The sequence below is a fragment of the Apteryx rowi genome, unplaced genomic scaffold, assembly GCF_003343035.1.
Source record: "Apteryx rowi isolate R43461 unplaced genomic scaffold, aptRow1 scaffold_165, whole genome shotgun sequence".
Classification (NCBI taxonomy): Eukaryota; Metazoa; Chordata; class Aves; order Apterygiformes; family Apterygidae; genus Apteryx; species Apteryx rowi.
This window is the reverse complement of record NW_020447919.1, coordinates 28,732-42,722: the sequence shown is the minus strand read 5'-3', so window position 1 is coordinate 42,722 and position 13,991 is coordinate 28,732. Positions and strand designations below refer to the sequence as shown.

General features: G+C 47.5%; 1 long non-coding RNA gene across 2 annotated transcripts; it reads left to right on the top strand.

Annotated features, from left to right (window-relative positions):
• The first annotated feature begins 636 nt into the window (after positions 1-636).
• LOC112963255 lies at positions 637-10,301 on the top strand. 2 transcript variants are annotated; one of them, XR_003252548.1, is made up of 3 exons: positions 637-833; positions 1,381-1,651; positions 1,968-10,301. It is a non-coding gene; the product is annotated as an uncharacterized LOC112963255 (long non-coding RNA). The 2 variants fall into 2 exon arrangements; XR_003252549.1 differs by having other exon boundaries at positions 1,381-9,183; positions 9,272-10,301.
• Positions 10,302-13,991: the final 3,690 nt, after the last annotated feature.

The window sequence follows — 13,991 nt, the reverse complement described above, 5'->3', positions numbered from 1 at the left end:
GTCATTAAAAAAAACTCTCATTGTACAACTGAAGTTGAGACAGGTTAATTTGATCTACACTTACTGCAAAATAAGATGGATCTTCAGCTGTGCTAATGCACTACAAATCAGAGGGGGGCCAAAGGTTTAAACAAGTCTTCAGGCCACCTTTCAGCTCCCTTATTTCTCAGAGGCCAGGGGGGCTTCACACCTAGCCCATGTGTAACATTGCCTCAGTTTAACCAAAGGTACCCCCTTGGCCTGGGATGGATAAACCAGTGTTCCTCTGGGCTCAGATGCTCCCTGTCAGGTCTAAGGTTATGTGGCCATATCAAGCACTTTGCACATGAGCTGGGTGATGGAAGGGTGTGGCGGAATGCAACTACCCCCCCCCCACACACACATCTCAGGCCCAAAGTGTGGCAGAGCGCAACTACCCCCCCCCCCATCTCAGGCCCAAAGTGTGGTGAAGCACGACTATCCCCCCCCCCACACAAACACCTTATCTCAGGCCCCAGCTGACCGCAAATAACTGACTGAGCCCAGGGCTGACCAGGAGGAACTAGGTGATACTGGTTGCAACTGGTGAGGCCAGAAATGGGCATGAGATCAGCAAAAAGGTATATTTTCCCCAACGTGGCATGAGGTCAGCAAAAAGGGTATATCTCCACACCAAATATTGTATGACCATGAGTCAAACTCCATGCCCATAAATAGCGCTGCAGCCCAGAGCCCTTTGAGCTCTCCTGCATGGCAGCAAGCTGCACGGCGGTGAATCTCCCCTTGAGCTGGGACGCCTCTCAAGGTTACTGTCCTGGAGTTAAGAGAACCTCTGACAAGAAACCATTGGAGTGGTAAGAAACCGAGACTCGGGCGCTAACAAATGTGCAGTAAGATTTGCTTGCTATGATTACACTGTATGGCCATCTTCAATAAATCTGTTAACTAATAACCAATAACCTTCTCCCCCCCCCTTCACCCCCGCAACAAAGGGGACCTAAGCAGGAATAGGCCAGGCTCAGTTCAAATTTGACTCTTGACCAAGGGATGGGAAGAAGATGGCAGCATTTAGCTATGGTCTGCCTCTGCCAGAGGGGTCCTGGAGGCACTGTAGTGATGTGAGTGGGTCCCTGGAAAGGGGCAAAAGGGACATTTATTCCCAGTCCTGTCATTTGCTTGCTAGGTGACCTACAGCAAATCATCCACCTACTTGATACTGTTGGTGGTGTGTCCATAGAGTGGGTACAAAAATATCTACCTCTGAAAACACTTTGAGATCCACCAACAGGAAGTGATATCTATGGTGTCTCTGCCTCTTTGCTCCTTGTGCATGGATCCTGATTTGTTTGTTATCAGCAGAAATTAAATCACAAGATGAGGCAGTGTCCCCTTCTCCTCCAGCTTTCCCCAGCCACGGGGCTTTGGCATGCTCCTGGGCCATGGGAGAAGAACATTTGAACTYGCCAGGGCCGTGGAAGCTCCTAGGTGCCGGCTGACAAAGGCTGGTGAGCCTTTCTGCTGTCCTTGAGGAGGTCCCACCCCAGGTGTTTACTCAGAGCTTGTGTTGGATATCATCACCACCGCAGTGACTTGGCAGGACTGAACCTCCCTGCACCCTAACCCCTGCAGGGCAAAAGTCCAGCGTCCTCCCCTAAGAGGCTGACGGAGGCAGGTGTGTGGGAAAGTGCCAGTTTTCGCAGCAAGGCGGCTGAGATGAGCACACATGCTGAGGGCCACCAGCTCGACTGGGAGGGACAGACCTTTGGCAGGGGGCTGAGAACAGAGAGCTGGAAACCCGTGAAACCACACCTTAAACTGGCTCTGGGAATGTGAATCAAAGCAATGATATAAGTTAAATTGGTTCCGTTTCTGTGTACAGATGAGCCCTCTAATCTTTGAGCTGTCAAAAGGCCCCTAGGGACCATTACATTAGTTAAAGGTTACCAAAGTGCAGCTTGCCTCAGCCGTACTTGTCTCAACCTTGGCAGGTGGGGAGAGGAAGCACGGGGATGCTGGTGATGTCTCCGATTCCCGTGTATGAGGGAAGCATTCAGATGAACCACAACGGCAGCTTTCCRACTCTTTTGTTCCACCAAACTGGTGCAAACAAGCTCAACAGCTCACCCATTTTTTTTTTAACTTTTAGAAAGATTAACACAGATTTACATCTAAGAAATCAGGCTAATTTCAGTCTAAAGAGCTGGACGATTCCTCCTGGTTCCCAGGAGGGTAGCATCACACCCCATTATTAGCTGTGCCAGTTACAGTTATTTCCTTCCCACATTTCCTTTCAGGTGTCAGACTAGAATGCTATTTCTTTTCTTCCTGAGAGCACTATTTTTAAAACTGGAGAATTGAACATTATTAATATAGTAGGTGTTGTACTGCGCAGCCCATTATATAATGGGGTGTTTATAGCTCTGATGCTCTTACCCAGTCCATTCGTAATCAGAAGTAATAGTACCACTTTACCATTTGCTCTGCTTGAGGATGCTGCAATAAATTCTGATGAGGCATAGCCTCACTGCAGCTGCTGTGTGATGTACAGGCTGTGTGCATTTTTACTTCTTTAATGTTTATAGCTCTTTTACATTATATGAATATCACCAGTCCTGAGGATTCAGCTGTCATGAATCAACACTCAAAAAATAATGAGATTTTACAAAATGTAAGCATTTGGAGTGTTTTTTATTGGTCTTCAAGTGTTTCAGCCTTTGTGTCATGCTGTCAGGCTTTCCTCTGCCAGTCTTTCCGCCACAAGCTTACTTTAAAAAAGGAAAAAGAAAACTGAGATTCCCATATGAATGTGTGACGCCAGCAGCTGGCCCCTAACAAAATCACCTGATATCATGAAACCTGAGAGGACGTTGTAAGAGTTGTTGGTATAGTCGGACAGATCCTCACCGGTGCAATGGGCCAACATAGCTCAGCACAACCAGACGCAAACAACAGTAAAACAATGTCATACGGAGCCTGCACACCAGTGTTTTTGTGGGGGAACAGCAGCCTTTACCTCCAGCTGGTTGCTGTGGTGAGCTCCCTCCACGGAAGGAGTGGCAAAGTGCTCGTTTTTGAGGAGACAGCGATAGAAGCCAATGGCTGGCGTGGCGAGAGCTGAGCAGCGCTGAGAGCATGGGTATAGGGACATTTTTTGGGGTGGCAAGGATGGGTTCAGCAGCGCACACTCTCCCAAGCCACTTGCTCGTTGCCGCTGCCTGCTCCATGGCGAGGTCTCAGCGTGAAGTGGATAAGGGAATCGATCCAGGTTAAAAATAGCCGTGCTTCTCCCTCCCTGCCCTTCTCCTCCCAGTTTTAAAGCATTACTTGAAAGCTGCACAGTTCCCTGACGCCATTCCTTGGGTGGCCCTGCAGCGGCAGCAATGGCACGGCTGAAGGGGCAGCGTGGCTGCAGCGCCGGCAGCGGGAGGCACGTGGCTGGGCGTYGGAGAGCTGTCGCAGGGCTGACCACAGGCCTAGGGAGGGCTGGTCACTATCAGCTCCTTCCTGGTGGCCCCAGAGCTCCGGAGCCCAGCCTCTACAAGAGTTTAAAACTTTGGCTACCTTTGGCTCTTCTGAGCTGCCATGGGCTGCTGTCCCTGCCTTAGGCTGCCCTTTTCTTAACTGCGCACCCTGCCTTCTCCCCACGCTCATGTTCTCCAYCTATAGGTTTTTCTGTTCCTATTGCCCTCCCTGTCTTTCTTTCCTTTCCTTCTTTATCCCCATCTCCCTTTGCTTTCTTATCTCCTTACTGATCAGCTCTCATTTCCCTCCATCATTTCTTCTCTGACGAGCCCTTCCTGACACTCAGGCTGTGTTCCTAAACAAATGGAGCACAACGAGCAGACAAGCTGAGAGTGACGAAGCTACCACGAGCGCGCTTTCCTTTACATGGCCTGCAAGCACGTGCAAGAGCTCTTGGCATTACTTCAGTGCACGCTGGCAAGACACAGCGCTCCTTTCCCCAGCCTTCATCACCTTTATCTTTTAAAAGTGTTCCTGGGTGACAGAAATTGTATTTCCCTATTAGTATGCACAATTTCTAGCACGTCTGATCACTCCTGCAATATAAATGCTGAGTAATAGTAAAAATAATACACAAAGCACTCACAGCCTGCAATCCTAGGCTGTCTGGAGCTGTGCGCTTTAGCAGCAGCTCTAATAATCACCCCCCACTAAGGGCCTGGGAGCATCCTCCAGAGGTGACYAGGTGTCCTTGTCCTCATGCCACGCACGAGCAACAGTGACTCGCCACGAGACACGTAACGTGTCCCTGGCAGGGGGAGGAACCAAGGTTTGCTAGATGCTTATGCTGTGCTTTCAGCATCTCACCTCCTCCTTCGGCCGTAGCAGTGGGGACCAGGACGTGATTTCAGAGTGGAAAGGAACCAAAAYCTGCATGGGATGAGTGATTTTATGAGTCCCCTGACTGCAGCCACAGCAGAGTCAGTGGATTGCGAAGCGATAAATGAGAAGGAAATATAAGGTCCACCTCTGTTTGCTAACATCCTTTATTCCTTTTGTAAATAACGCTCTCAGCCAGCATTTCCCAAAGGGGAGTCTGGAGGGAATCACACGGCCTCCACATGGGCTTATGCAAGAGAGGAAGCAGCTGGTCCCTGACATTTATTGCTGTACTTCAGCTGGCAAACTTTGGCTGAAACACTGCRCACAAACGCATTTCTCTGCGTTATTTGCATCCTCCCTCATTTTGTTCAATTAATTAACTAGCACTTTGAGAAAAAAAATTCCCCTGCGAGTTCGCCTCAGCCAGGCCAGGCAGGGCTGCAGCAGGGGCAGGGAAGGCTCAGGTGCTGCTGGGCACAGGTTTGTTCCTGTTCTTATTTTAGCTGAACCAGTTCACCCTCCCTGGCAAATACGCGATAGCGCAGTTTGTTTATAGCAAGTGTCATGCAYGGCACAGCTGTACTACGGATTACGTAACTTCATTGACTCATAACAGAATTATTGGGCCACCAAGTCCATTCCTTTGCTGGGGCAACAGCATTCGCCGTGTACCAACCTACGGGCTTCACGCACGCTAATTAATCTTCACAACTTTTCTCTGAGGTGAGGATAACCGTTGACATTTTCCAGATGTAGGAACTGAGAAACCAACCTTGCTGCGAGTGGCAGCGAGCGGCAGGGCTGCGCGGCAGCTGCACCACTGCTAACGCCGCCGCAGGAAGGGAGAAGCGGCCACGCGCGGCGGGGAGCAGGGCCGGGTCTCGCTCGCAGCCGAGGCCTGCGCTGGCCGGGCAAACGCCCCCGGCACCTCGTCCTTTTTCCCCGCCACTGTTCTCAGCTAAGCTGGGCGACCAGGACACTCTCTCAGCCATAGCTTTTTTTCCCTTCGGTTCAGATCCAAGGGCACATTACTTACTTTCATACCATTTTACATCGTCCGCTGTCACAGCAGAGACCAATAGCTGCTCTTGTAGAATAGCACTATTGCAAAACAATGGGCGAATAATGCAGGGAATGGGGAAAACCTCTGGGTACCCTCTTAGTACCAGCTTAGTACTGGAAACACTCTCAGATGGGAGCTTTATAATCAAGGTCAAAATGTAGGTGAGTTTTTGACTCTCGACCCAAGTCCATTGAAGTCATGGGAAAAAAATGCTCCCTGATTTCACTGAGACCAAGACTTGGGTTTGGAATAAGGGGCTTAATTATTGCTCACTGAAGCCAATGGCAAGAACTGCAATAACTTCAGCCCCTGGTTCAGCTTCTGGTGCCAGCACCGCTCTGAACCGGCTCAAGCAGTCGCTGTTTACYCTGTCTCCACCAGCGAACTACTCGTGCCTGCCGCCAGCCTCCTGCGTTGCACTGGCCCAAGTGTTTGTGTAACCAGGCAGTAAACTGCATTGGGAAATAATCCAGCAAAAATATGTATGTTCCCTGGTGCCATTCACGAGGTGGCTGCCCAAACAGGTGGGCACCTCGCCGAACAACGGCGAGATGGCACAGGGTCCAGGACGGGGGGGATATGCCCCAGCTCACCACCGCTACGGAGACGTTGCTCCCCTGCAGGATGCTCTCAGCCTGCCGTGATCCACGGAGGCCGAGCTACTCCAGTGGTGTCGCTGGGAAAAGCAGGGAGCCTTTGCTGCTGCTGTTTCTCTGCTGCTGGCTCGAGCATTTGCTGGATGCCTCACTGAACAGACTCAACGCACTAAGCCAGCAGAAAAATGAGCCGGCTGAAAAAAGGCTAGTTTTCTAACAGGCTGTTAGATAGCTCAGCTGTCCTGTATAATTTCAACCTCAGTGATCAGATCCTTGACCCGTGTCGCTTATACAAGGACACATGTTTGTGGCTGTGGGCCTCCCCATGCTTAACGGAGATGATCCACATTTGCAATGTAAATACCAGAGAGCACAAGGCAAGAACATGGTGACTAACGATATCCCTTCAGCATCACTACAGTGGTATTTTGTTTACTGAGCTTTTCCATGCCAGTTCAGGAATCAGCGCATGGGCCCACTCTCTGACTCTCCCAGGACCACTGCTTTGGGGAGAAGTTCTGCTGATGCTGCTTTGCATTTTCTTCACTTTTTAATCCAAAACTGTTACTGAGCTGGACATACCTGTTACACGCAAAACGCCCAAATTTCACTTTTATATCATTCAAAAGCAGCTTAGCCAGGGGTGTTTTTTCCCAGTTTCTCCCTTGTGACTTTGAACGCCAACTTTCAGCCTGGAAAAATATTTACAGCTGTGTTATATAAACTAATGAAAAGCAGTGTTTAAAATGAAAGTGCTGGCACAACTTTATGGAGAACAGCAGTGGAAATAGCCATATGGTAATAAACAGGCTACCTGATATGGTTTATTGTTTAACTTGTTGCTTACTTTAGAAACTTAGGCTTATGTTTCCAAATGTGTTCTCTAATTCTGAGTCCTCTGAGACATTTGCATGTATTGGTTTAGTCACCCAGTCGTGGGTATGTAGCCTTGGAGTAGTTCAGTGAGAAACAAGTCTTTCCAAGCAGGGACTGTCTGTCCTTCCATATGCTTCACAGCCCAGAACACACGGTAAATAAAGCTGGAGTTTCTAAGGTAAACAACAAGCAATCTTGTTTAAAAAAAAAAGGACAAGGAAACCTGTGGGCACAAACAGGTTTTCCTTTTTGCAGCTCACCATTAGAAGAACAAAACAAAACAAAAAGATTTTATATTACTGCAGCGTTGACTTTCTCATGTGTAGCTGTGATAGTTTCCTATCTTGTGATGGCAATGTCGTGATGAGATATTTATAACATGCTGGGAAAAATGTTTCCTTTTTAAAGCCCATCACAGTAGCATAATAACAAGCCKTGTAATCTGTCTTTCCTATATACTGAAATCGCTCGATGGAAATGAATTTTATAGGCTGACTGTTGGTGTGCATATTAAAGCCATTTCTAAGGAAAAGCTGTAAAACATACATCCATACGCTGTGCTGTGCACACATGACTGCACAACGAGATTAGGCCACACGGCAGTAAAAATGCTTGYGCCTGGGCTAACATGAGCTTCCGCAGTTGTTACTGCGACCAAAGCTGCTCTGGTACCAGTGCAAGGGTAGGAACAGTGCTAGTGCAGATAAGCCTTTACAGTAAATCAGCTACAACATGTTTTGGCTGCAGGCCCGAGTAATAACTAACCAGTTTTATGTTAATTATTTGCTTTCCTTCTACATATAGCAAAAGTTACGGGACAGTAATAAACATAAATCACTGCAGTGTGTAGCTGAGTTTCAGAAATTCTCTGCTTTTTTGACACACTGCATCGTYTGCCGATTGACAAGAGATGCGAACAATTCTGCCTATTCCTTTTACCGCGGCTTCTTTCTTGCACCCTCTCATGAAGTGATATTCTAGAGGGTGTTTGTAAGGATGAACAGTGGCTCTCACATGGCTCTCATCTGCTTGGATAGTTCATTCTGGAGTTCCCGTACACTTTTAATGTGGTAATTTACCCTTATACAGTGCCTGCAAAACAGACATGCTCTCCTGAAACCCCCAGAAAATGGGCTCCAATTGGAATATATTTCCAAATCTAGACTGTAACCACAAAGCAGCTGGGCAGCAAAACCACAGAGTCCCCCACCATCCTCCTCCAGCCATCCTGGCCACAAGTCCCCAGCGCCAAAATCACCGCCCCATCAGGAGAGCCAGCAGACCTCTCTGTGGGAGTGCCCAGCACTGGGAAATTGGTCAAACTTTAGAAAACCAGCACTGTTTTTTTCCCGGGGTTACTTTTTTAAGCTACCGTTACCAACAGGGCAGCATGCAGCAGCACTGGCAGCACTGGCAGAGACAGAGACAAATGTCACAGATGGGAATACCTTTAATCGGCATTGCCTCGGATGCTTCCCTTTGTGGATCCGCGACCTGAGATCTGTGTCCATCACAGAAAGGTCATACTGGGAAACCACTGGTTCCCAGGTGCCCTGACTCCCTAGCCAATTCCACTAAGTGACCATCTGCCCCCTTACAAATCTGAACCTAGTATGTCCTTTAGGCAAGAGACTTAGACACATAAACATCTCTTAAGTGATTTTGGAAGTGGTGYTCTCAATCTCATCAGCTTGGTCTCCGTTGATGAGAACTTTGATTCTCTGTTGGGATTTCTTGCCCAGTCGTTCAGGGCTGCTGTGCACTTGAAAGGGTTGCCAATATAATTCCCTGCTAGAGACATCCCAGTGATYCCTGCAAGGGGACCTTGGCTGAAGAGGTCTTTGGTCAGAAGCATGGCTTTGCCAGCATCACTTCTAAGTTGTCGTAAGTATTTTCAGGTGCAGGTAGAATACTACCAAATCCCAAATATACACTCCTTGATGTGCACTTTGCACAAGTATGAATGGCTAACCAGAGCACAAGACAGAAGAGAATTAGGCCCAAGAGAGATAAGCTTTAATAACTCTGCAGCCTCCCCAAGGAGATAATTTGTGCAGCAGTTAAATAAAGCAAACACTATTGGAATTTAACAAAAAACACAGACTAATAACAGGGGGAAACATTCTCCATTATCTGGGTGGGACATGCATTGTTTCATTGATATTGCTGCAGTGCAGGGACATTGAAATAAATCGTGTTTTAATTAAAATAAAATGTATATAGTGGAAGACAACGGGAACACTAATGTTCTTCCAGCCTGCTCCAGAAAGTGCTGTTCTTGATAATGATGGGCAGAACTCATCTGGGGAGCAGGAACGTGGACAGGTAGGCCATAAAGATAAAAATTGAATGGAAAATGCTTCGAGTCGGGCCGACAGCTTGGTTAATAGAGTTCTGTGCTAAYGTGTATTAGCATTTGCGCAGGCCCCCCAGCCTTCGAAGAGACTAGGATGGGGAGCGATGGTTTACAACGCTGCGGCAATTGTAACGCGCTCAGTGCTCCAAGCGCTCACTGATTTCAGCTCCTGCACACTCCGAACAGCTCCCGTACACTCCGAAACTTAGACCCAGGTGTGCAAACACCAGCAGCAGCCCCTGAGGCATCCAAAATGAGCGGTCCATGTCCTGCTCCAGCCTGGCCGAACTCTGTGACTCTGTCAGGAACGTGCTGGTGTCTTCAGCAGATRGTGCCACAAGGAGGAACGTAGCAGCAGCCGCAGGATGCGTTGGGCTCCGCTCACGGTCTGCAGTGCTTTCCGCGCTAGATCCCACCCCTGCTTAACGCTGTGGAAAGGGCAGTGCTGGGATCTCAAACTTGCATTCCTGAAAAATGAAATGATGACTTTGTCAAAAAACAGGAGAAGTGTTTGGAAAAAGTCCAGCTCTTGCAGTCCTCATTTTTTTTAACGCATTTGTTTGTTTTATTCTATTTGCAGCCGCCCGTGTTCTGGTGCCTCTGATTACATGTCACCTTGCRGGCGGCCGGCTGGCGCGCACAGGCAGGCGAGGCGGCAAGCCTGGCTGCCGCCCAGCTGGCCTCTGCCCGGTGCTCTCCGTAACGCAGGTCCCTCACGGGGCCAGCCCGGGCCTTTACATCATTAAAGGAAATGAACTCGAAATCACATTAAAATAAATAAATGAGATGGGCGTACAAGGGCATTAAGATCACAGGGCAGGCACTCTGCAAGGGCAGGAAGCGCGGCGCGTGGTGCCGCGGATTTGGGGCGCCCTGCGCCCKCTGGGCAGCAGCGTGAGCGACGGCGGGAGGAGGGCGGCAGCGAGGAGCGCGGTCCCGCGCGCTCGGCTTTCAAGGAAATCTGCAAAAGCCACTGTCTCAACAGCCGAGATTTACACGCAGCTTCCCAGAAAGATTTACTTTTCTCGGGGAAAGTAAGCGTCCCCTGCACTGCCGAGCTAATGATATATCAAATCACGCCGACGAGCCCGAGCCCCGCGGCGGCACGAGGCAGCCGTGCGGGGGACAGGGTTCCCAAACAAACTGTCAGCCACCAGAAAACAACTCGGAGCAGATCGCTCGCAATAAATCTTCACATGACGCTGAAGCCGGGCTCGTCTTACCAAGAGCTAAGAGTAGACAGAGAAATGCCGAGGACAGATGGCAGTGCCGTTCCCAGTGACAGAGCCGTAGGTGAACGTGTGCCATTGCTGACTACTGTATATGTCCTTGCCTCTCTCAGCGGCACACACAGCTGGTAAGGACAGCAATGCATTTCTAGGGAATGAGTCTTCATTGTCCTGTGGCTTAGAACCGAGGATTGTAGCTCTTTCTATTTAACGTGGCTACAGCTGCAAATATCCTACATTATGGAAAATCAGAAGCCAAACTGGAACTGTTTTACCTGCCAAGATCTGAATTTCCTGTGTAGTGGTTATCCTGCCATAGCTGGTGGCAGAACTTACCTAATGCAGCATCGCAGGAGGTTACATCCTTTACGTGGTTATATTTCTCTCTTCTGATGCTTATCTGAATTGCAGCTGAGTACAGGGAAATACATTCTCAATTCACATCTGTGCAAGTATGAATAGTAATAGCAACAGCAGCAATAGTAATGCATAATTATTGCATCTCCCTGTTCAAGGAATTCAGGAATTTTCTTCTTTTACAGGTATAGGTATATCACATTTTCCTCAACAGCTTCTGGGTGGGTAATCCATAGAAACCAGGAAATCTGACTTAATATTAGGAGTCTGTGAAGCTGATCATACAGAACATATGATCACATGCATAAAATGAACAACCCAAAACCTAGCATATATATTCTTTCTCTGGTATCATTTAGTTACAACTCTTTTGGGGGTATCTGCAGCAATAGGATCAAAAAAAATTTAAGAGAGTAGAGTGACTTACCAAAAATATATCTCCATATGATTACATGTGAATAAAACTTACATTTTTCTATACTATTTATGGACACATTTGTTTGAAAATCTATTTAAAACATGCTTTAAAATTTTTGAGGTTTACTTGCACCATTTCATTGTTCTACTGTAGAACAAAGCTGACATCTCCAGATGGCAAATATAAACATCAAAAGATGAACTGTCACTCAAAGACACATGGGAAACATTTGCGAAAGCTGAGTACGGCGTTAGAAGAATTTCAGTAGCAGAGTAAAAGTTCTGAATATGCCGTTAATACCGGTGCGATAGATCTAACTGACACACTGGAGGTGGTGAGCTGCACTCAAATGCTTTGCTACCCACAAAATGGCACTTATTGCTGGAGTGCTGTATGCCCAGGAAATTATACAGTAAATCAAAAGTAAAAATTAAACAAAGTGTGCTATAAAATGTAGCATGTCCTAAGTGACATACAAGAAATATGCACATGTGCATGGCTAGGAAAGCATGTACAGGTCTCAGCCGCTCTGCTGAATCAATATTTGAGAGTGTTACAGYTTTTCAGTATCTCCTTTTGTATAATCAGATAACTGCAACTACAAATTTTACTTGARGACTGACAGTTTTACATTACAATGGCTTCTTTGTTGCTCCAAGCAGCAATATATATACAACAAATCAGTTCAGAAAGAAAATGCTTTCCATCATACCAGTGTTTGCCTTATTATTAGAATGAGGAACTATGTGCATGAAAAAGTTCTTCTTTATAATTTTTTACCAGCACTATTAGTCTCTTCTACATATTGGCAGGGGTGGGAGGGGATCTGCCAAAATACATTACACATTTTGTCTCAGCTGTGGTGACAGAAGGCATTCAGTGCGAGCTGTGCAATTCAGAGCATCTACGGATGGGAGAAAGAGTTCATTCAAAATAGTGAATAGTTAGTTTGAACTTTGCAATATTCCCCAAACAGAAATGGTTTTATAAATAAAATATTTGATGAAGTTTCTGCAGCAGGAAAGGCTCAAAACACTCGCTCTTCCCTTAGACCAGCCTCAACAGAGACAGCTGTAGGTGGTGCCTGGCTCATGCCTCAGACACCAGTTCTGCAAGTCACGGCTGCATCAGGATCCCATTGCTTTTAYGGACTTGCCTGAGTACAAACTCCCAGCAAAATAGTGAGACTGCCTGTGAAGACCACACTTCCAAGCACTTTGGCCCAAGTCTACATATAGGCATTTTTGTGGGATTTTTTTCCCCAACATAACTATACCATGGTTTACTGCCAGCTTTGGAGTTTTGTTTATTCCTAAATTGTAATTAAAGCATTGGTTTCTGGAGGGCTGTAACATGAGCTAATGAGTCACTATCAAGTGGATCCACATGGTTCCACTCTGCAAAGGAGATCTGTGGCAATGGAGAGCCCTAATAACTGTATTGCAATTGTATTGGGGTTGTTTCTGCAACGTCTGTCTACGCAGCAAGACTGAATGATGTACAACCGTGGTGTCGTGTACAAGCCCAAAATAGCTATAATGCTGCTAGCAATTAGCCATGCCATGATAGCTGTGTGCTAATTTGTTCCCCTAGCTGAATATTTTCTGTGGTGAAAATGGAACCTACTACTGTAGCTGCCACACAGTAACTTTGCTGATGTTAAAAAGCACGGAGGAACTTCAGGAGTGGACGAGCTCAGGATGTGACCCACTGAGGTCCCTCCAGCTGCGGCTTCCCGAGAGGCTGGCTCCACAGCTGCGCTGGTGCGGCAGGTCCTGCCCTCTGCTCTCCCGCTGCTCTTACACCCCAGCTCAGCACCTTGCTGCTGTGCCAGGAGATCCCAGTGCTAGGCTGGCCCTATGGACAACTGCCCAGGCACAGCGGAGGAGGCTGTGAACTACAGCTGGAGGCCAGGAGCCACCACCTAGGGGTGGAGGGGTGCAGGGATAATTCTCTGTGGAGAGCTAAACYCATATGAAGCTCGTTGCTTTTTCGTAGGCTTGCTTCACTGCTGGTTTAGCCCTCCGTGGCTCTGGCGAGCACCAGCACCGGCACGAGGCGCGGTTAGAGACGGGCACCGGTGGGGAGGGCTCACCATGGGGTGACCTTGGCTGTGTTATCAAACAGCACCTCCGCAATGAGGTGCTGGCCAGGCTGCTCACAGTTACACAAGCCGCCTTCCAACACTGTAAAAGCGAGGCTATCTCAGCACACAAAATACTCACGTGGTCACTCAGTTCAGCTTGTTACTGTCAAAGGGTTTCTTACTGAGCACCACAACCCTCTTCCTCTTTGATGTCTGAGAGGAGTTTTTCTCTGGGGCTTTTGGGATTGTATGGTTCTTTTATACCAGAATGATTTTATGGAGGAAGAACAATTTAGATTTACATTCACTTCAAGAAAAGCTGTCTTCAGTTTAATATTCTACCCACTCCAGTTGCAGAGACATCAATGAGCACAGCATGGAGAGTTCAGCAGCTGAATGATGCTGGCAGTGATAATAAGAGTGCATATGGGAATCCCGGGAAAACTTCATCATCAACATTAACATTTTATTTTTTGTAGTGCAATTCCTGCTCCAGTGTACCACAGTTCGCTGTACCCGACTATGCAACGCCCGACGCTGATAAGGGTCTGCACGAATATGAAGAATAGCAACTGTTGCAAGGAAGAAATTAATCACAAAACCAGAATTGCCATAGGAGTTTTTCCTTTTGATATTTTGAAAGTATTTTGTATGTGTTTCAGGTCAGGTATGCTTTTGAGGTAAAAG